Source organism: Lepidothrix coronata, unplaced genomic scaffold, assembly GCF_001604755.1.
Source record: "Lepidothrix coronata isolate B3197 unplaced genomic scaffold, Lepidothrix_coronata-1.0 Scaffold193, whole genome shotgun sequence".
Lineage (NCBI taxonomy): Eukaryota > Metazoa > Chordata > Aves > Passeriformes > Pipridae > Lepidothrix > Lepidothrix coronata.
Genome location: NW_016690373.1, coordinates 1,064,909 through 1,086,488, shown reverse-complemented (window position 1 = coordinate 1,086,488; position 21,580 = coordinate 1,064,909). Strand labels below are relative to the sequence as shown.

The window sequence follows — 21,580 nt, the reverse complement described above, 5'->3', positions numbered from 1 at the left end:
CATGTATTTCCTGCCAAGCCCAGTAAAATTTTGGCTTCCTCAAACACCTTATCTCCTCACTTCCAAAACCCTGCCCTTGACCACTCACAGGATACGTTCTCCTCTTTGTTGCCCGACAGTGCTTTTCTACTCCTTTCTCCTCTTCAGATATCCCACTGGTATTCGCTTCTTTCTGCCTTTCTGAACACCTTGTAAAATTTGTCATCTCCCGATCTGCACGCCACCTTTCTCTCTGTCACGTCCAGTTTCCCTCTTTATCTCCCACACTGGCCCCCGCCAGCGGTCCCAAACTCCATCTCCAGCACCAGGCGCAGGCGCGCTCTGCGATAGCGCCAGGCGGGATGGGGGCGCCCTCCAGAGGCTCCGGCTGCGCCCTGTCCCGTCCTGCCCTGCCCGACCCAAAAGCCGGGCAGACAGAGCTCAGCCTTGGCGCAGAGGCACTCAGAGGGACCCCCTGCACTTCCCATGGCGGGACGGCGGCACGGGCGGCGCGGGCAACGCGGCCGCTCTCCGGTTGCTGTGTGTCCGCTCGGCGGCTGGGGCGGAGACAGGGAGGGCACAGCTCTCCTCCCGCCCTCTGTTCGGCTTCTCCTCCTCCTCCCCGCTCCCGCCCTCAGTTCCTCCTTCCCTCCCTGCCGCGCCGGCGAGACCGCGAGAGCGGCGCCCGCCCCGCGTCCGCCGCCCCGCCAGGGCGAGGAAAGGAGGCGCAGCCCTTGGGGAGGCAGCTGGATGAAGGCGTGTACCTCAGGGCGGGCTCGGCAGCCCCTCGGGCATGAAGGGGACCGCGGGGACTCTGCCCTGTCCTGCAGCCGAGCGGGGACATCAGGTAACAGCCCCGCACGCCTGCCCGGCCCGGCCCGGCCCGGCCCGGCCCGGCCCGACACGCCTCGAGTGCCGGGAGAGGGCAAGCGTCACCTGGAAAGTTTTCTTGCCGCTGCTGGCCGAGCGGCGAGAGGCGGAGGAGGAAGGCGGGAGGCAGCCCTTCGTGTAGGGTTGCACATCGGTTTGTTCGGCGAGAACCGCTTCGTGCTCCGGCACCTCAGCCGGGTTCCTGAGGCTGTGCTGCTCCCGCCAGGGGTGCGGCGGGGAGGGCTGGGAGGCGGCGCTGGCATCCCGCTGCCCCAGCGGCTCGGAAGCCGTGTCAGCGGCCGTGCCGCGGCAGGCAGAAAGTTTGCAGCGGGGTGAGGGGCGGGAAGGAGGGGAAGAGGATCGGCGCGGGAAAGGGGGCGCAGCCTCTCGCCGTTGCCGTGGGCGGTGGGTGCCGCGCCTTTCCCTCGCAGCGCAGGAGCGGTGCCGGCAGCAGTTGGCTGAACTTGTGTCACTCGGGTGTTTAGTTTAGTAGGATTAAGTATCAGTAGAGGTGTAATGTCGGCGTCTTTAATGGCTACATTTTACTCTTCTGTGAAATTGGCTTACTTCGTTGTGTCAGTTTGGGTATCTTTAGGAAAAACAAACAGCCAAGTCCTACAAGGAGATGCACAGCAGTGCACCTGAGACTCCAGTATGTCTGTTGTGTTGTGTTGTATGACATAACTGTAAATGCAACTGCTGTTCTTTTTGAATCATTCTTCGTTTGGGCTTTTTTTAACTGAACATTTGTGGATTAAGCATAAACTTCTAATAAAATATTTGCATTATCATTAATGCTGTTGGAAATTAAATCCCACTTTAAATGTTTCAGAATTATTTTCTTCCCCCTTTGCTCATAAGGACAGTAAGTCAGATTCATATAGTTTGCTTAGTTCTTCTGAAATCATTTAAGGAATAAAAAGTGAACAGAGTGCCACACAGAGGTTGTAGGTACCTTTGCTACAGAGTGAGGAAAAACAACATTGAACCACCTTAAAGTAAAACAAAAAATCTGTACCTTCAGTAGTCCTCTTCCTTTTTGCAGCCTGAACAAAGAAGTATACACTGCAAACTGCCCTGAGAGTGAAAAGATTCAAGCCATTTCAAATGAAGCCATTTTCCCTTATAGAGAATGTTCTCCACTAACTCCCTGGGTTAATCAGAGATATTCTGCCTTAATTATCAGCTACAGTTCTGTTTTACTTCCAAATTTTCAAATACCGAGGTAATCCCACAATATTTATTGCAAAAGCCAAAGAAAAACCTTAAATGTGATGAACTTCATTTCATTAGATCAGAAAAGTATTCCTTTTGGGTTTGGGGGTTTGTTATTCTGGTTTTTTTTTGGTTTTGTTTATTTAACGATACAACAAATATGGTACCAAATTTAGGGGAGCATTCAAAAGTGGGCTAGATTTAGCAATGTACCTGCAGGTACTGCCTGTAATTGTTGGACATTGAAAAGGCACTGTAGTTAAGGTGATTTTCAGACTGGGACTTTTCTTAATAAGCACATAGTTACAGTCCTTAAGAAGGTCTATCACAGTTAATGACCCAGTGCAGCTCTAAGACTGCTTTATGTATGGTCAGGTTTTTATTCATGGACTTTTATATTGTATTAAGCTGAGAGAGGGCTAAGGACATAGAAGCACAGGCACATATAAAGCTTGAAATGCTTCCCGCTTTTGTGTGTTTTGTTCATTGGTTGGGGTTTTGCCTTTTTTTTTTCCACTGTCAGCTTCAAATATAACATCTCTCTGGGCTTTCATGCAAAAGGCAGATTTTCTTAAACATATAAAACAATTTTCTATTGTAAAGTCTTCTGTAGTTCTTACTTTCTTAAAAAGATAAGGTATGACTAGGGAACTATCATTTTTCTTGACAGCATGACAGTTAAAACTTGGTTTGCATAGGAGCAAGCATGTGTAGTGCTTTAAAAGAAGATGTCATTCTGAACTGTCATTGGTTAACTTTTCAACATTTTTTAATGAAAATGAATGTACTGCTTATAAAATCACTGCTAGAATGTAACTAAAAGGTAAGAATGAATTAACGTCGTGATGTTGGGTCTTATTTAAGATTTTGGGTTATAGTTTTAATATTTACATGCCTATGGATTTAGTACTCAGTTCTGTAAAGAGGTATTTGAATTAATTTTATTCATATCGGGATCTCAGTTAAACTCACAGAAGTCCTATTGATGCAACAGTGCTTAAGCTACACAGAGGTGGAATATGGAATTTCTCTTTTTTAGAATATACTAAAACAAAATGCTTTGTTTGCTAATGAACTTTAGGTTCTGATAATATGTCCAAATTGTATGTAGCTGTTGCTATCAAAAGCTGAGCTTGTGTTGGAAGTCAGGAGATTAAATCTGTGTGTTGAGCAAATGTTCTTTTTACAGTGTGTGAAATCTTAAACAATGAAAATGGCCAAGTGAAGAGCAAGGAAGGCATATAAAGGGGCATTAAGGTGTGGAAGTGTGGGAAGTTAGTCACTAGCTTTTGAAGATAGTGTGCACCTTGGGGATTTTGGGTAAAAGTATACCTGGAGAAACAGCTGAGGTATCTGCTTTTACCTGAAAACTGTAGTTGCTATACAGCTTTTTTCTTGCAGTTCTGTTTGCAGACTTTGTACTGCTGTATTTAAAGGCTTCTCTTGATCCGTGATAGAAAATTTGTTCCTTCATTGTTAAACCCATCTGGTGTGGTTGAAGTAGATAAAATCGTGGTGAAACTAGTTAACTGTGTGTATTGTATCTACAGAAGCAAGAAACTGATACAAAATGGAATCCTATTTACAAGTTCAATGCCCAGGCACTGAGGAGTACATACTATAAACTTATAGAAGGTGAGGGATAGCCTTTGAGAAAGGATTCCTTCTGGTCACCACAAACAGGTAGTATTCCTGCAGAGTGAGCAGAATAAGCTTTAACTTTGCATGCCCATTCTGGATGTTTTTCCCTGTCATCTGTTACATCTCCACTCAGTTTCCTCTCAACTGAAAGACTGCTCATTATTTAATTTTTGCTTTCTTTGTCACCTTTTTTAGACCTCTGGTACTTAATATTTTCTGCTGAATTCCTTTAATTTCTTCTGTATTTCTTAGATAGAGAATGCTCTATAAAAAAAAATACAGCTGTAACTTTACCAACAAGTAAACCATAAAGATTAGCTTACAGTTCAAGGTAATGTATTGTCTTTTATGCAAAGGTATTATATTGCTGATCACTTTTAGCTCATGGTAACTTTCACCACCAAAATACCAGAATAGCTACATGTTATTTGCTCTCATCCTTTATTTTCTTAGTTGATTATTCTTAGGTAAACTGTTTACCTTCTTTAATTACATCTTGATTTTCTCCTAGATCGTGTTTTCAGTTTAATATGATTATTGTGAGTTTTACTCCTGTATATCAAAATTTCTAGCTCTGGCTTCTAGATCTCCTTGGCCTAATGTAATGCTCAGATGTAACTATACTCTGCCTTTTCAATTATTAATGAAGTGATAAACAATATCCACCAGGAGACAATAGGGGAGCCCCTCTTAAGCAAGCTTTGCAGTTTGTCAATGAATTGGTAATAATGAGTCTCTTAATATGGTATTGTAACCTATTTTCTTAATTTAAACCAATACAACGGGTTTCAGTCCATAGGTACTATGTGAGTGTATAAATATGGGTATTACTGTCTTTTTAAAACTATTATGATGTTCAAAGGAGGAGTAGTATGTATTTCATCACAGCTCTAAAGCAAAGAAAATGGTCTTGAGCCTTCTAGTGTAGAAGTTCTTTTTAATACAATAGTTTTCACTGAGCAACCAAATACCTTTTTCTGAATGTCACGCAAAAATACTCCTGGGCAGTGTACCTTGTATCATGTATACTGTTTGTAATTAAAATGCTGTACAAAAACCTTTTGAAAATTAACATGTTAATATAAGTGCTAGTTTTACTTATTAGTTTCTGACAATTATTTATAGTAAGTGACTTTAGTCAGCAAATAATGGGGAATACTATGTCAAATTATTGAAGTGTTTGTTTAACTGCTATGCTTTAGATAATTTCTAAAGGTCAGGCAAGTTTAACATTTGGACGAATTTTTGAAGACAGCAGAGGAAAACTGCAAATAGCGTTTAAAAAACCTGATTCTCTGTTAGGGGTGTATAGCCCTGAAAATCTTAACAATCTTTTCACAAATTGCCATTATGTTAAATTTGATGTTAAACTTACCTGTTTTCTGCCAATATGTGGATGTTTAGATTTAACAGAGTGATTCCGAACATCTGTTATTTTTTTTCCACCTCAGTGAAAAGACTCACTGTGATGCTGCAAATTAATATATTTGTCAATATTGCTAGTAAGTCACATAATACGTATCAGCCTCTGAAACTGAAGAATTACTTTTGAAAACTTCAATATATGTTAGTCATACAAAAGTACCCAAATAATTTCCTTATTTGTGGTTGTGCCTCAAGCATTCACTATTTCTGAGGATATATTTATTATAAACAATTCTGAAAACTTCATAATATCAGGTCTGTAAAACCTGGAGAGACAGCTTCTATTTGTTTTCTAAGAATTGAACTATGGAATTTGGATTTTATATATTGAAAGGCATTGCTGTCTATTATCATTAAAAATACTGTAAAGATGTATTTCTCTATATTGTAGAGAAGTAGATAGCTTTTGGAATAGGAGTTATGAGGAAAACTTTTCAAGATTCAAGAAATTGTACAATGTGTACTGAAAACCCCATTCATTAACCTAAAAATGACAAAAGAGCATATACATAAATTTTTTCTAAACCAAGCAATTAGTTTGATTTCAGAAACAAGGAATTTTTTTACACAACTATCTATCAGTTTTCCCAAAATATTTATTTGTTAATGAGGAATTGTAAGTTAATGCGCAACATTATTAGAGAAAAATGTTGTATGTGAAAAATCATAGCATAGTACTGTTCCCCTGGCTTGATTTCTTTAGATACAGCACTTCTTCAGGCTGTGAGGATTTTTGCTTGGAGGTTTGAAGACACCCATATTTTATATATATATTTCACAGAGGTGCATATGCACATAAATAAAAAGTACTCAGTCTTTTCCTGGTGCTGATTTCAAAACTTGGAAGTATTTAAATCAAACACCAGGGAAAGAGAAACAAAATGGAAAGATCTGGCTTATTAAATAAATTTCTCTGGAATCTCTTGCTCTACTCTCAAAAACAAACTCCCCCAGACCATTTAAGAAAGAAGGTTGTAAGCAGTCTTGAAAAGAGAGCAGTAGCAGCCGTTATGGAAGTCCAGAGATGTCCTGCACCTCCTCCTTGTTATCTGAGCCAGCACGGGGTTCTAAAGCCTTCTATTCTTTAGAAGGAAGGTTCAGTTTTTAGTAAACCCTTTACTGTGTCTTGGCAGTGGTCAGAGTTATTTGTTTGTCTGAAGTGCAAAGTCATATTATTACTTCTCTTGGGACATTCATCGTTGGATGACCTGTGTTCTTCATAGACCTAGAAGGAAGTCAAGAGGTCATCTCAGAATCTTTTAAGGAATGTAATGAGCTCACTAAGCTTTTAAGCAGTGACATATTCTTCCCTTAGTTCGCTGGCTGGCTAATGCAAGAAGTCGTAGAATTGGAGACTGGTTTCAGTTGGAAGGGACCTTAAAGATCATCTAGTTTCACCCCAGTGCCGTGGGCAGGGATGCCTTCCATTGGACCAGGTTGTTCAAAGACCCATCCAACCTGGCTTTGGCTACCAGCACATCCTAAAATAGTAGGGATCATATAATAGCTTATATATTTTTGGGGATAATCATATTAGTTGTTAGGGATAGCTATCTGCGTAGAGGTATGTGCAAATATATTCAGGTGTTTGCATTTCAGCAACTAATGCTGAAATCAAGCACAGTGCTCTGGGAAGATGTGTGTGCTGTCTTTACTTTCTGTTACTGGCATAGTTTTAGTGAGCTGCACCAGGACAGATAGCCTTCAGATAGCCTTATACGGCAGTCTAATTAAATTATCTTGTCATATTGAATGTTTCACTAACATTCAATGCTTTCTTCTTGTTCAGTCTATGTAGAGAAAGTTACAGCTTTAAATTTAGATGGTCTGGATCGCTTGTTACACCTTTGAACTTAATAGTCATGATGTTAAGTTGTGATACTACTTCATTTAAATACCACTAAAAAAGACCAAAAAAACCCCTGTGCTTTGGGGGATAAGTACACTCTCTCATCACTGATTTTTCAAAGGTGGAATTACCATGACATTTCAGTCAAGTTTTGCAACAATTTACCCAAGATGTCACTAAGGACTTTCCCTGTTCCAAAAGATTGTTTCAGGTTAAGCATTGTAGACATGCTTCAGTTCTTGATGCAACTGATCATAGCTTTGCAAGCTGTGGCAATATTACAGGTCTTTATTGATTCTAATACATGAGTATACATTAAAAAATTGAAAATGCAATCAAAGATACTGCATTTTAAGGAGTACAGTTAATTTCATGTTACTATTGAGCATTGCATGTTTAGGATAACAGCGAACTTGAGGCTCCTGAAATCTCAAATTCTACCTCCTCAAAGGAAAAGCAAAGTCAACTTTACTCAGATCAGCAGTGAAAATTGTACCTGTCCTCCAACCAGAATAACAGGGCTTCAATGAAAACATATACATTTATGAGAAAAGGTATTTTTTAATCTTCTTTAATAATACTCTTTTGTTACCATATGCTGTTGTCTTAACAGCACATTTGACTAATGGCTGAGAGCAATATAGCAGTCTCATCAGGCTTGCCTTTTTAGGGCAAGTCATTTTACTACTTCTGAAGTGTCTGCAGTAACCCATCAACATGGGTTATTGGGTTCTTAATACTGTATAATTAGGATATATGTATGATTCTGCTCTTTGTCCAGCTTGCACCTTGCATTGCTAATCCCTATTCAGAGACCTTTTTCGTAAGAATAGGGATAGATTGTATTTTTTTAAACACTAGCATTTCAGTAATACAGGAAGTATGTATAGATCGTTGCTTTCTTATTCCTGTAAGTGAAGGTTAATCTTAAATCTGAGACAAATTAAATTTCTGTGCTAAAAGAAAATATCCCTCCCTTCCCTTAAGTATGGTACTGTGTATCTCTATTGTTTTTTGGTAAACCTAATGATTGCCAAACTGTTCTCAGTTTTGGAATTGTCTTGTGGTAATCTATTTAAGACACAGAGGGGTATCTTAATATTTTATCTGGGATTTTTACTGTCATTATACAATGTCTCTTACCCAACACTTTAATTTGGAGTATTTTGAAATTATGGGTAAATTCTGGCAATTCTTATCTGGATCTGTATTCAGAATTTCTTTTTCATGTCTGAATCGTAGGTAACCCAAACCAAGCATTTCTTGTTACTGTTTGCTCAACTGAGTCCAAAAATATGCTAATAACAAATCCATTCAGTTCTTCATTCCAACAAAAAATGCAAGTGTGCCTAAGCATGCCAGTAAATTCTTGTCTCAGGTTGCTTATATACTTGGCATCTATGTCTGCATGTATGTCTTTGAGCATGCCAGACCTTTATCTGTGATGAATGCAAAATTGATTAAAGACATTGCATTGTCAGATAATCATTTTTGGACATGCATGCTGATTCATGCATTTTCTTTAATCCTATCATCAAGCTGATGAACAAGTGCAGGAAATTTTTCTCGTTTTTCCAGCCCATGTTTCCAGCAGATATTTGCTGCATCCACTCTTGGCTGACAGACTTACTTCGAGGTCCATGCCTATCCAGAAATCAGCTCCTCATGCAAATATCTGAGAGTTGAGGCCATCTGTGAAATCTGCTTCTCATCTATCCATCATTAGGGTTTATTGATTGTACTGTCATTTTCAGGTATAATCTCTGATCAGGGTCAGTCTCTTTCCCATGAGCACTGCGGCTTCCAGCTCACTGTGTAAATGATGAGCATGGACTCAAAGAGTCATTTTGCACAGTGTGCAGAAAATCCTAATTAACAGCAGAAGTGACTAGACTAAAATAATTTTTATGGCTGCATGTAAAATTCTGTTTTCATTTAAATTGCAGCTTCATAAGGTTTTGGAAAATTTAGTCGAGCTGTAGGAGTACAGTTTTGGATGTTCACTACAAACTTATTTTACAGCCATATCTACACTTCGTTTATTTTTCCTGACGGTTGTGTTTTTATTCATGTGGTGAAACATTCTAAAAAATAATTCAGATTTTTTAGTAGTTAGCAGAAGATTACTCCTTGGCACTTGAATTTGTCTTGGCAGGTTGAGCTACTTTGTGGTTTATCCATCTCTTACTTGAGTAAGCGGCAATCGAACTAATATTATTTACAGGGGCTTAGGAATCGACAAGTTCTTTTGATGTGTCTCCCATATGCTGATTTTTAATAGGGATAAAGATCCTACTGAAACTTTATGTCAAATATCAAGGTATTTCTTAGCTAGTACAACTGTCTGCACAAACACGATTCTTCCTGTGAATTATCTTACGCTGAAGGAACTTCGAATCCAATTATAACATGTTGAGACCTTTGGGAAGATTCAAAGATTATCACACACACACAGACACACACACACACTGTCTTTGGGCTTGATCTGCAGTAGTGTTCTTCCTGAAAAATAATCTTCCTGTCAGCTTCTTCTTATTGATCAGAGGAACAGCATAATTGTCCGTATGCGTACCTGTTAAATACTCTGCTTGTGTTTGCAGTTGATAAAAATTTCAGGAAAAGAGTTCCAAGACTTCTTTAAAACTAGACAATTGGGTCGCAATTCAGTTGGCTAAAGATGGGTATCTGGGCCCTACGGTTTCCTATCTGGCCAGTAGCTGTTACTGTAAAAGGACAGGGGTCTCCCACATTTGGTGCCTTCGTGTAGATGACTCAGAAACTCTAAGGCACTCTGACTTCCCAATGCCAAAATGATACTTCTTGAGCATTTTCAACAGCAAAATATGCATATGTACATTAATTTGATGAATAACAGCTACTGTAAATAAGAGCCATGATTTAAGGGACTACATTGTAAAAAGGTATTTATATGTATAAACGCAAATATATTCTATATGTTGGCATTCTTCCTCTTTTTCACCTGTAATCTTGTAAATTTGGAATCTGAATTCATCAGGAAATTATTGGTAAAGGCAACGGTTCAAAGTGGTTTGACTTTATAAAGCCCTCCAGTTTCTGGAATTGCATGAAATACGTATTCTACCCTAGTTTACCCCATTGATTCAAAATTACCAAGTTGTCATTTTGCAGTGCGTAAAAATGTAGTGTTAAAAATGGAAAATATGTGGGTATGGCAATTTAAAAAATGTGCATGGGCAATAGGTAATCATTTCTTTTTTAATTCTCTTCAATTCTACGGTATGCTACAAAAACAATGACTACATGAAATCAATAAGTTAACTAAAACCATTAGTGAGAATATTTTTACTACTTTATCTGCAACGGTGAAAAAAGACAAAAATGCATACCTGACAATAAGTGGCTTGTCTGAAGTTGGTTGTAATAAAAAGCTGTCTCTGCAATCAACTGCAACAGACATCACATAAAAGTTGCCCGATCTTGATACGAATCTCCTGATTCAGAGATACTTGACTTTGAGTAACTCTGTTCATCCTTTTGAGTAGCTTATTATTACAGACATTATTCTAAAGGAGATGCTGGCATGTCTTTTCCTACTGTGAGTTTTAGATGTAAACTCATTTAGTATTAAGTAAATGAATTACCCTTTTTCACAATCTAGGTCTTTAATGGGAAAAACTCCCTCATGAGATAAAATTGAGATGCTCCAGGTTTTTGTCACAAGAAAGCAGTTGATACAACTGGTGATATCATCAATAGTTACAGCAGATTAAGGAAACAGGGTGATTTAGAATGGAAAGAAAATGTTATCTCTTTTTTTCCCTGTAAAACAACCTTACACTAGATCATTATTCTCTAGAATCAGTTGGCATGAACAAATGAGAATCTTAAACTGAAACTGTGTGTTGATAATAATGTGAACACAATTCAGGTATGTAAAAATGTCTGAAAGATACTCAAAGTAGTTTCATTTATCTACTTATAATGGGTATTAAAATCATAATAATTTTCTGATAACAGTTCTGGGAAATGGTATACTCTTACAGTGTGTGAAATAAGTCTCCTGTAACATGGAAGGAATGGCATTATGTAATAGAATAGAATCATAAAATGATTTGGATTGGAAGGGACCTTAAAGATCATCTAGTTTCACCCCAGTGCCATGGGCAGGGACACCTTCTACTAGACCACATTGCTCAAAACCCTATCCAGCCTGGCCTTGGACACCCCAAAAGAGTTAGGGATCACACAGTAACCTATATATTATTGAAAGTAAACATGTTAATAGTTAGGGATGGCTATCTGCATAGAGGTGTGTGCAGACATACACAGGCATTTGAGTTTCAGCAACTAATGTGGAAATTGCTGTGGCTGTGCTGCCAATATAATTGTTAGACACAGCAAGCACAGTGCTCTGGGGGAAGATGTGTGTGCTGTCTTTACTTACTATTACTGACATACTTTCAGTGTGCTACACCAGGACACTCATAAACATGACATAATTTGAAGAGGAGTTTTGAAACAGTTTATACAATCACAAGACTAATTAAACAACTGATACAAAATTCTGTATTTCTGATCATGTGTTTTTGCCAATATACTTTAATATTTCATGTTATACATTCTCTATGCTGATAGCTGTATTCAAGAGCTGCCTTGTACTGAGAAATGCTTGCATTATTATGAAAAGTTTATTAGTAGATTCTAAAATTAGTTTGAGTTCTTACTAGAGCAGCAAAAAATGGAAAAGTTTAAATTTCTTTTTCATGCATTATGTTTAGTATTTCATTATAAGTAATGTTTCAAAATAATCTATGAGGATCAAATGTTTACTTGAATGATGATGACTCTATGAAAATTACATTTATGATACTTGTAAACATCACAAAGTGCTCAGATGCTGATCCAACAGAAAATATTGAAGTGGAAGTAGTTGAAATGCTTTTGTGTCCAGGGACAGAGATGCAGGTAGATGCAGGTAGGTAGATGCAGGACAGCTCACCTCTACAAACTGAGCAAAATAATAACTTCTGTTTCACAATAGTTGAGTCTTACATATTCACTGTTCAGCTGAGAACTGAAGAAATTTTGGTGATACTGCAGGTTAATACTGAGGTGACAGTTCTGACTTGTTATCTAAGGAAGACAATTTTTATTACTTTACAGTTTTAAAGTGGTACTGTTAACTTTTTCTAAGCAGTGTTGAAATTTCAGCAATTGTCTCTACTCATTATAAAATCATGTAAATGAACCAGCCTCTGTTCCAAACCCCTTCAGTTCTCAAGGAAAGTGGAAACTTCTCTAAGCTTACAATAATTGGTAGTAGCAAGTATTTTTCATCTACTCCCATGGAATACTGAACATCACACTCCTTTCTGATGAGATGCTCCTGTTCAGGGATAAAAGAAGTAGCTTTTACTTGTCTAATGTTAAAATGGCTGTTATTTTCTTTGACTTCTCTGTTATTTTAGTGTCATCTTTTCTTGGTAACTTTAAAGCTTGATTAATAAAAACTGTAAATGTTATTATATTGTCTTCTCATGGGAGTTATCATCAGTCATCATTCTTTACCTATGCAACACAGCCATATATAACTTGAGTAATTGGAGGTGCTGATGGCATTATCAGGTTGTCCTCTCAACTATGTATTTTATTTTTAGGCCATTGAAACATTATTTTCAATGGATTTGTTGACAGCTAGCTATTCTACAAAACACTTAAGTGTTTTAGAATTTTGAGTTGAATTTCAGATTGTGTCTAGGAATGTACCTTTCTACCTAGGTGTTTAATCTTCTTTCTTTCGTATTTCTGCCTGTTTATCCATGTATTATCCTATTTCATTATCTGCAGTTGTTCCTTGCCAGTGTGCTTCACCACTGTGCTCCTTTTGTTTGCTTTTCTCATTCTATTTCTTGGTTTCTTTTTTGCATGTTGTTCCCATGTCTTCATCTCTCTTACCTCTTATAAAGCAATCTTGCCACTTCTCTTTAGATGACTTTTCCTTTCTCTTCATTACCTGAGAATAAGCCAACTGAATTTCAAAAGTCCAGTGAAAAGCTGTCCATCCTCATTTCATAGCAAAATTCTGTAGTGAGTTCCAATAACTGTAAAGAGGAACTACAGAGGAAGTTTTGACTAACCTAGAGGAAGATTTTTCATGAAGCAGTTCCAGGAGGTCATCACGGAGTAGTTCGAAGTAAAATACAGGTAAAACATTGTTATAAGAGTTTTCTTGAACTTTCTCTTACTAGGGAGTCTATAGTGTTGTCAGTGTACCTAATAGTACATAGTCTTTCTCATCACAGCTGTCACAAGTGAATGATTGTCTGTCTCACTGAGAGCTCTTTGGACTTTTACCATTACAGAAGTGTCTGTTCAGACAAGAGAACATTTTACTTACTAATGCTTCTTCCCAGAATTAAACAAATATAATTAAAACTGTAGTAGTGGTGACTTACTGTTCTTGAATAGTTCAGTTTTGTCTGTAGAAGTAATAACACTATTTTGTGCCATTAGGAGTGCCTTGGAATATTTGCCCTACATTTTATTAGTAAATTTAATATAGATTTTATGTAAATACAATAATTTACAGTAAATACCTGTGCTAATGAGAAGTTGTATTTGTCTAATTTTAAAATAAAATCATAACGCTCTAACTTCTGCAAATAAAGGACTAAATAGGGCCCAACTTTCCAAGTGGATAAATCTCATAGCTTATTTAGTGATAGGAGACATGTCTCATGCCATGTAACCTTTTGTTCACTGGCAGAAGGTATTATTTAGAAGTGTCAGACTATATTGCAATCATGTAAGAATCCAATTATCTTTTTTTAACTTTTCCTACCTTTTTTTGTAATGACCAACCATGCAGAAATTTTAGTGAGAATTCACAGACTTATGTCAGCGGATAGATGGCAGAATGAACATTTTTATAACTGGCATAGAAGGTGTTGTGTTTTATAACAGACCCTTCCTATTATCTTGTTTCACTTTCCTACGGTAGAAAAGTGAAACAGAAACTTCATGGAACAACCCCCTTTTATTATGTGTATATATATAAAATATGTACATATGTAAATTCATACACATACACTTTTTTGCATGACATTTACATATTTACTTCTCAGCTAAATTTGCTGATACATTCCTGTTGTGTAATATTTTTTGGATCCACAAATCACTTTTTCACATTTATGTCAAACTTGAGTTGATAGTAACATTGTCACCGTGTTTTTGTAGCTTAACCATGGAAGCACCTTTTTCAAACTTCTTGGCGCCAAAGCAGCTTGACCTTGCATGTAATTACTAATCAGAAGCAATCCTATCAGACAGTTCAAACAAAAAACACCATATCTTTGTTTTTCTTTACAAGCACCAAACAAGGCCACAGTAACTGTACAAGGGGAGAGGATTTACCAAAATGCTCAAGCTTAAGCTTTCCCCTTATATTCCTGCAAAGCTGAGAATAAAATCCTAAAAGCAATTTTGTAAGATCTTTTTTTTTCTCCATTCTAGAAATGCTAGGCTTATTCTGTATTCTCTGTAGACTCCTTGTGTGCTCCTCTTAGTAGTTTGGAGTGAGCTGCTGCTGTCAAAACCAACTGATTAGGCCTACTCCTGAACTCTTCCTAAACATCTTTGTGGGACAATACAGGAAAAAGGCTGTGGCTCATTCTGTGATGGCTGTCTAATTCCAGAAACTTTTTTTCTGAAGATTTATGGCATCTCCTTTGGCATGAGATTGCATTTGCCACTGTGACAGGAAATAGACTGTTTGGTCCTTTGAAAATCAGCCCACTGAAAATGTGCCATCACCAGAAGGGTAGACCAGAAGGACTGGTCCAGTATTGTCCCAAGGATCCTGAAAAATAAGGTACTAGAAGTGGATTGGCCTGCTAGTGCTGTTACAGTTAGTTAATCCTGTACAGTTAGTTAAACCTGACACTTAAATTCTCTGGGAAAGAGGGTTGCTGAGAAAAGGCTAAATATGAAGTGAATTGTAGCCATGCACTGCTAATGCACTCTTTACGAGAAATTGTAAAAGCAGATATCTCACATGTGTTGCATAGGTAAAAAGACAAGTTCTTTTGTGGAGTTCATTGAAAGTCGCAGTCTTATAACAAATCCCGTGTATTTGTAAATATTGGATGTTTGGAATATTGCTATTAAAATATATCACACCTGTTTAAAGTACTGTGAGTACAGGATACATACATAGGTAATAGTGAGCATCATAAACATTAGCAGATGTCAAGGACAGGTTAAATGCTGTGGAAGCTGTCCTTCTGAGAGGGGAATATGTGATCTTTGCAAATACATCATATGTCCAAGCTGTCATCCTGACAAATTATAGGTCACAACCAAATGAATGTAAATTTAATATTGATGTGTTTTGACAGACTGTTTTCAGGATATTTTATTAAGAATTTACATTGTATATATGGACTAGGTTTCTTAAAGTTCTTGCAAGATTTAAAAAGAATTGCAATTTACCTACTGCAAGTTGAGTAAAAACAAGCTAAATATAATCTGAATCTTCTTAGATTATAAGAAAGAAAATATTGTTTGTAACATCAACTTTTTGTATACAAGCTTATAAAATGCACAAATCCAAATACAGTCTCATAATGAAGGCTAATGTTTTCACAACAACTAGCAAGGTATCCCTTTTCTCAAGAGTAACTATTATGGGGAAGATTTTGAGAGGCATTTACCTGTACTAAATGTACTTACCTACTATGCAACAGGTCTTTAAAATAATTTGTGACTTCATGTATAATGTACATACAGGGTAATATATAATAGACATAGACAGTGCAGTGGCTATAAATTTTACAAGTCCAGAATTCTTTCCCCAGAACAGAAGCAAAGGAGTTCTTTTACACAGGAGAATACTGAATTTTATTTAATATAACTTGGAAAAAATACAGATGACCTAGCCACCTTTTTGGTCATAGGCTAAAGAAAAGGATAGGAAAGTGGGAAACCAAATTCAGAGTGTTACTAGCTGTGGAAACATACTGCTTCATCTTACAAGAGAATGCCTTAAGAGCCAGACTGTAGATTAATATTAGATAGGTTCATTCTCAAGCCAGTCTGTTCACGCTGGATCATTGTGCAGCAAAGAATAATAGATTTATATATAACAGAGAATAATAACAGGCACATTTTAGTATAATCAGAAAAATACTTCGTACAGAAATATGTCCACAGGAATTTGTTCCCTGAGATGATTAGTGGGGATTGGCTCATGTCCAGTTTTCCACGCCTGAGACTCTTCAGAAAGATAAGTTGCATCCCTGCTGCATATGAGCAGAAATGTACCATGATGTAGCAACTACTCAGAACACGTTGAATGTTCACAACATAGGCTTCTGTGTTCTTGAACTACTTGCCTCTTGAATGCCTTGTGCTGTTTATACAAGCCATTGGTTTGTGATAATTGCCTTGATGTGATGTTGCTGTAACTATCACCACTGGTGAAGCTGTGATCCTAGAGTGTTTATTTAGGGTTATCCTGTTTTATAGACAACTTCATGAGCTAACGTGAAATGTTGTCATTTGGCATCTGTAATCATGTTGTACTACAAACTTTGAAATAAACTGCTGTCTTGCCAAGGATGATTCTCTTTGCCTGTTTTGCTTTCATCAAGTGTTAGTCCTCACTGCACAGTGGTTGAGAAAATTGAACTTGATTATTCTATTGAGATGAGATCAGGATTGGATCTAGAGCCTAGAATACCTGACACCTGCTTTTCCATTTTCTGGGCGCTTTTCCCTGTTGAATAGAAGAATGATACTTCTCTATAGAGTGTGCCAAACTTCAGCTCATACCTGAGGAATGACAACCTAAGTTTATCAAATCTAAGTCTTTTCATAGTCACTTGTAGAAAATGTTCCCATTTGTCTTGGAGTAGTAGATGAGGTCTGTTTGTATGGCTTTCTCTGCATAATGTTTATAACTGGCAATTGTAGTGCATAGCTCTCTAAAGAGATTTGTGGACTGCCAAGGAAGATTTGTGGATTCCTTGAATGGTTCCATCAGCTGATTGTGCATTTTATAGGTGGGACTTGTTCTGATGATGTGTATAGTTCTTGCATAGATGGGATAATGTTCTTTGGCATTCCTGAGACATCATCTGTATTAGTGTTAGAATGACAGTCTACATTGTGATGCATGCCATGCGTGCCCTGCTCACTACTTGAGGTGACAGCTATTCTTTGATAACAGAAGCCCATACAGGGACAATGATTCAGTCTTGAACTCTTACAGGTAGAAATTAATTATGCCTTTGCTCACAACATAAAAAGGAGGACTCAGAGAGGTGTTTGGGTTGCTGGTATCTCCAGTGCTGTATTTATGAGAAATTTTCAAAATACCACAGCTCCATCTTGCCCGAAAGTCTGTCTTTGACAGTAGCTTACAAGTGTCTAGGAAAGAATATAAGGTCAGGAAATGGCTAGCTTTTGGTGATATTCCCTAGAATATTCTCCTGCACTCTTTGTGTATTTCAAGAGCCAGATGCCATGCCTTTTTATGTGAGTTTTGGACAGATTTGTCTTCCAGGAATTTATCCGCCTTCCTTTTTCAATCTGGTTAAATTTTTAGCGTATGGCTGTCTAGAGGCATCATTGCATTTGATGTGCTTACTCTTTGCGCTGAAATAATGCTGTACTGTGGTGTGTTTTCAGTAGTTTCGTGCTCCAGGAAGTCCTTCTGTGAACAGTGAAGGATGTCAGGCCCAATCCTTTTCTCCCTCCTCTGAGCCTGGCATTTAGTCAAAGAATCCTCCTTAGGGTCAGCAAATTTTCTACTATCCCCTGGAAGTTAAACTGTAATTCAGTCTGAAGTAATTTGTGAAGTATCTTCCTTGCCAAGTCTGAAATGCGATCAGTCGGTGGAGGCAATGGTATCAAATGTTTCAGTCACAAGTAGTTGGACTTTTGTTTCCCAGGCTTGACATCTTGAAGCACACACAGCAAAAAAATAATGCTGCAGTTTTCAGTGTGGCTATCTAGACTGGAGTCATTCCATCACAGATCACATATATTAATAAGATAATTTGGACATTGCATGCCAGCTGGTGGTAAATGACCATCTATGGTCCTGAGAGTGATGGCAGAAGCCAGTTTTAGGTGACTGGGGACGGGTGAGGGAGGGATGGGATTTTTATTGTTGTTGTTTTGTTTTCTGAAACTCTGTAGTGAAGGAAGAAAAGAGAAGGAAAGAATGGTTTCTGTCTGCTGCCTAGGAGGTCCTGGTCTAACAGCCATTTGTGTTTTTGTAGCCTACCGTGAATAAATAAAAAAATTGTGCTGTTTTAGATGTCTTCTGGAAAACAAATTAGGCCCTTGAGATCGGCAGTAGAGTGCTATTCCTCTTTGCTAAACAGGAAAGTCCTTTACCCTGTCCTAGAATAACAGTTGTGTCAGCAGTATAAATTTACCAGTCCCTGGACCAGATCATGCCTGACAAGGGGACTGACTCTGGGAAAGTTCCCAGAGTGTAGAATTGTTATTAGATGTTTCTTGAGGTTTTGTGGCTGACATTCTGCCAGCTTACATGCATTTCCTTCTTGTCCTTCATTCTCACTTGCATATTCTTATATTGTGTAAATATGTAAAAAGGTAACAGTACTCAGAACTTCACATCTGTGAGTATAAAATACTGTCTCATTTGCCTGACAATGCATAATTAACAGATGTAGTATAGTAGACAATTAGTGATGTAAGATAAGTAATGTATTCTTGCATCCAAAGATCACAAAAGTAATTACAATATTTAAAAAGAGATATGAATATTATTTCATATTTTTACACAGTTTAAACAGCTGGAGGAAGCGACATAAAACCATAACCTGTTAAATATGGGGGACTTAACTACCCCAATATGTACTGGAAGAGCAATTCCACTAGCCACAAGGCGGAATGTGTACAGGACAGAGAGGTACTGATGTGATTACTAAAATGAAAACAGTGTGTCCCTAAATAGTCCAGAATGGCCATCTTATCCAGGAGTTACTGTTTTTCCCACTATTGTGGATTAGCCCCAGTAGGCAGCTAAGCACTCCACAGCTGCTTGATCCCACTCCCCAGCAGTATGGGGAAGAGAATCAGAACAGTGGAAGTGAGAAAACCTGTAAGTTGAGATGAACACAGTTTAACAGGTAAAGCAAAAGCTGTGTGCACAAGCAAAGCGAAATAAGGAATTATTCACTACTTCACATTGGCATGTGGATATTTAGTCCTTTCCAGGAAAGCAGGGCTTCATCATATGTTATGGTTGCTTGGGAAGACAAATGCCATAATTCCAAATGCCCCCCTGCTTTTCTCCTTCTTTCCCCAAACTGTTATTCCTGAACACAGCATCGTATAGTATGTGATATCCCTTTGGTCAGTTGGTGGTCGGCTACCCTGGTTGTGTCCTCTCTGAATTTTTGTACACCCCCAGCCCATTCACTGGCGAGCTAGCGTGAAAAACAGAGAAGGCCACGACGCTGTTCAGGAAGAGCTGAAATGCTTACCAAACCACTGTTTTGGTCTCAGATCCAAAGCATAGCACCATATGAGCTGCTGTGAAGAAAATTACTTCCATCCCAGGCAAAAACAGTACACTCACTTATCATCAACCCACCTTGGCCAGCTATTTGTGTATGAATGTTTTATCAGTGTAAGTCTTTGGCTGCTCTATGCTGTGAGCTTAATCTCTTTCCACCTGTGAAGTTCTATAAAGAGACAGACTACCACTAGCTCCAATAAAGATAGGCTGTTGACATCTTTTTTGTGTTGCGTCATTTTCTCTCTGTTCTTTCTCCATCATTTCTTGAAGCAGAATATATCAGGTTTTGCAAAACCTGAGCTTTCTTTGCCGAGTTACATGGTTTCTAGATAGCAGGTCTAGTTTGATATTTTTCTGTAATCCCTATGTTTACAACCTCATGCATTCAGGACCTCTTTCATGAGCTATAGTAGCCTTCTAAAGCAGAAAAGGAGTGAATAGAGTGATACTATAGGTACAATTGTGTAAACAATTGCTTAAATTTTTCCAGCTATTGGGAGTCTCCTATCCAACTGAAACTTGGTTAAGAATACTTACTAATTCAAGTACACTGAGAATATCAGCAGAATTGATAAAAAAGTTTCTAAACTTCTACAATGGCTATTGTTAATTTCATTCACAATTTTCAGTAACTAGTTTGTTACTGCAAAGGCATGCAGGACTGATGCTGCATTTGTTTGACAAAGCAGATTTCCTCAGGGAGTTTTAAAATCTACTTTCACTTACTTACTGAGTGGGGCAGAGCTTTGTGAGCTTGCTCATGTTGTGAATGTACATCTAGAGGGTACCTAAAAGAACGAAACGGAGAGAGCTCCTCTACATGCATGTATTGCTTAAATGGATATTCATAGTCTTTCTTTACCTCTCCTAAAGAATTCCTTCTTGTAGGAGACATGGGTTTAGAAGGACTTGAGAATACAATGACAATCACTGCCTTTCCCCCCCCCCTTTTTTTTTTCTTGTGCTTAAGTCACTATGCATACACTGCCAAAATAGATTTCAGAATTCCTTGCACTGGTTCATTACATAGGTTAATTAACCTTACCTGAATAAAGTAGGGTATTTGTTTACATTGATATCGAATTACAGTAGAGGTTATTTCAGTTCTATGGAACTTTGTTTGGTATAGCACAGTCTTCTGCCTTTCTGTAAACTGTAAACTGCTTCTTTTTAAACACTTTTCTCTTTTTATTTTAGTGTCCTATGTAAACCTGAACTAAGTTGCTCTCATTTGACTTAGAAACATCTGACTAGTTTCTAACATTTTAGAAGTAATCTTCCTATCAAAAGTTGACAGTTTTCAACTTTCATTTTAATACTGCTATCACTTTGATAGTTGTATTTTAATTCTCAGGAAATTGGATGCTAAACTAAAAGCTTCTTTGTGTTCTGTCAGTCTTTAGCATTGTTGCTTGTAATTTTGGTTCTTTGATGCTTGTGAAAGCTTTAAATGTGGCTTTTTGACATTGATTTTGTTGTTATTGTACCCCAAGAAGTAAAAATGAGATAAATTCTTAAGTTCTCACAGTATGTGTCATGAAGGCATGAAAAGAACCAGTAAAGCAAATTATTGTATACTTATGACTAGGGATAGGGTTTGATATTTTTGCTCTCAAATTTTAGGTCAGTTCTATTCTAGTTTATATCAGTTTCATTCTAGATGTATGACATTATGTGCCCCTGCACATGGAAAATTACATCAATAAAAATGATCTTGGTATTTACAGCTTCCTCCGATTTCCAGAAAGCTTTCAAGAGATTCCCTAACCAGAAATTTAAGAAACTAAGCAGCCATGGCACAAGTAGTAGGGTACTGAAAGAAGGAACAGATGTCTAAAACTTAAAAACCAGAGAGTAGGAATACATGCTAAAGTTTTGCAGTGGAGAAACATTGTCTTTGGAGATCTGCAACAGTCTGTGCTGAGACCTGTTAACACAGATCTTGCACAATGCACATGGCATATGTTATCATAGAAAAGACCTGTAAAAAGGACTGTGAAGGGACTTGGAAGTCTGATACTTGAAAAGAAATAAGAAATAGGATCAATTGAGTAGCTTCAGAA

At 37.9% G+C, this 21,580-nt stretch overlaps 1 protein-coding gene across 2 annotated transcripts in view; it reads left to right on the top strand.

Annotated features, from left to right (window-relative positions):
* Positions 1-654: 654 nt before the first annotated feature.
* SGCG (sarcoglycan gamma) overlaps positions 655-21,580 on the top strand; it is a 110,322-nt gene continuing 89,396 nt past the window's right edge. For both annotated transcript variants that reach the window (XM_017831591.1, XM_017831589.1), the window contains exon 1: positions 655-826. The gene's annotated coding sequence lies outside the window, so the exon portion shown is untranslated. The remainder of the gene's footprint in view (positions 827-21,580) is intronic.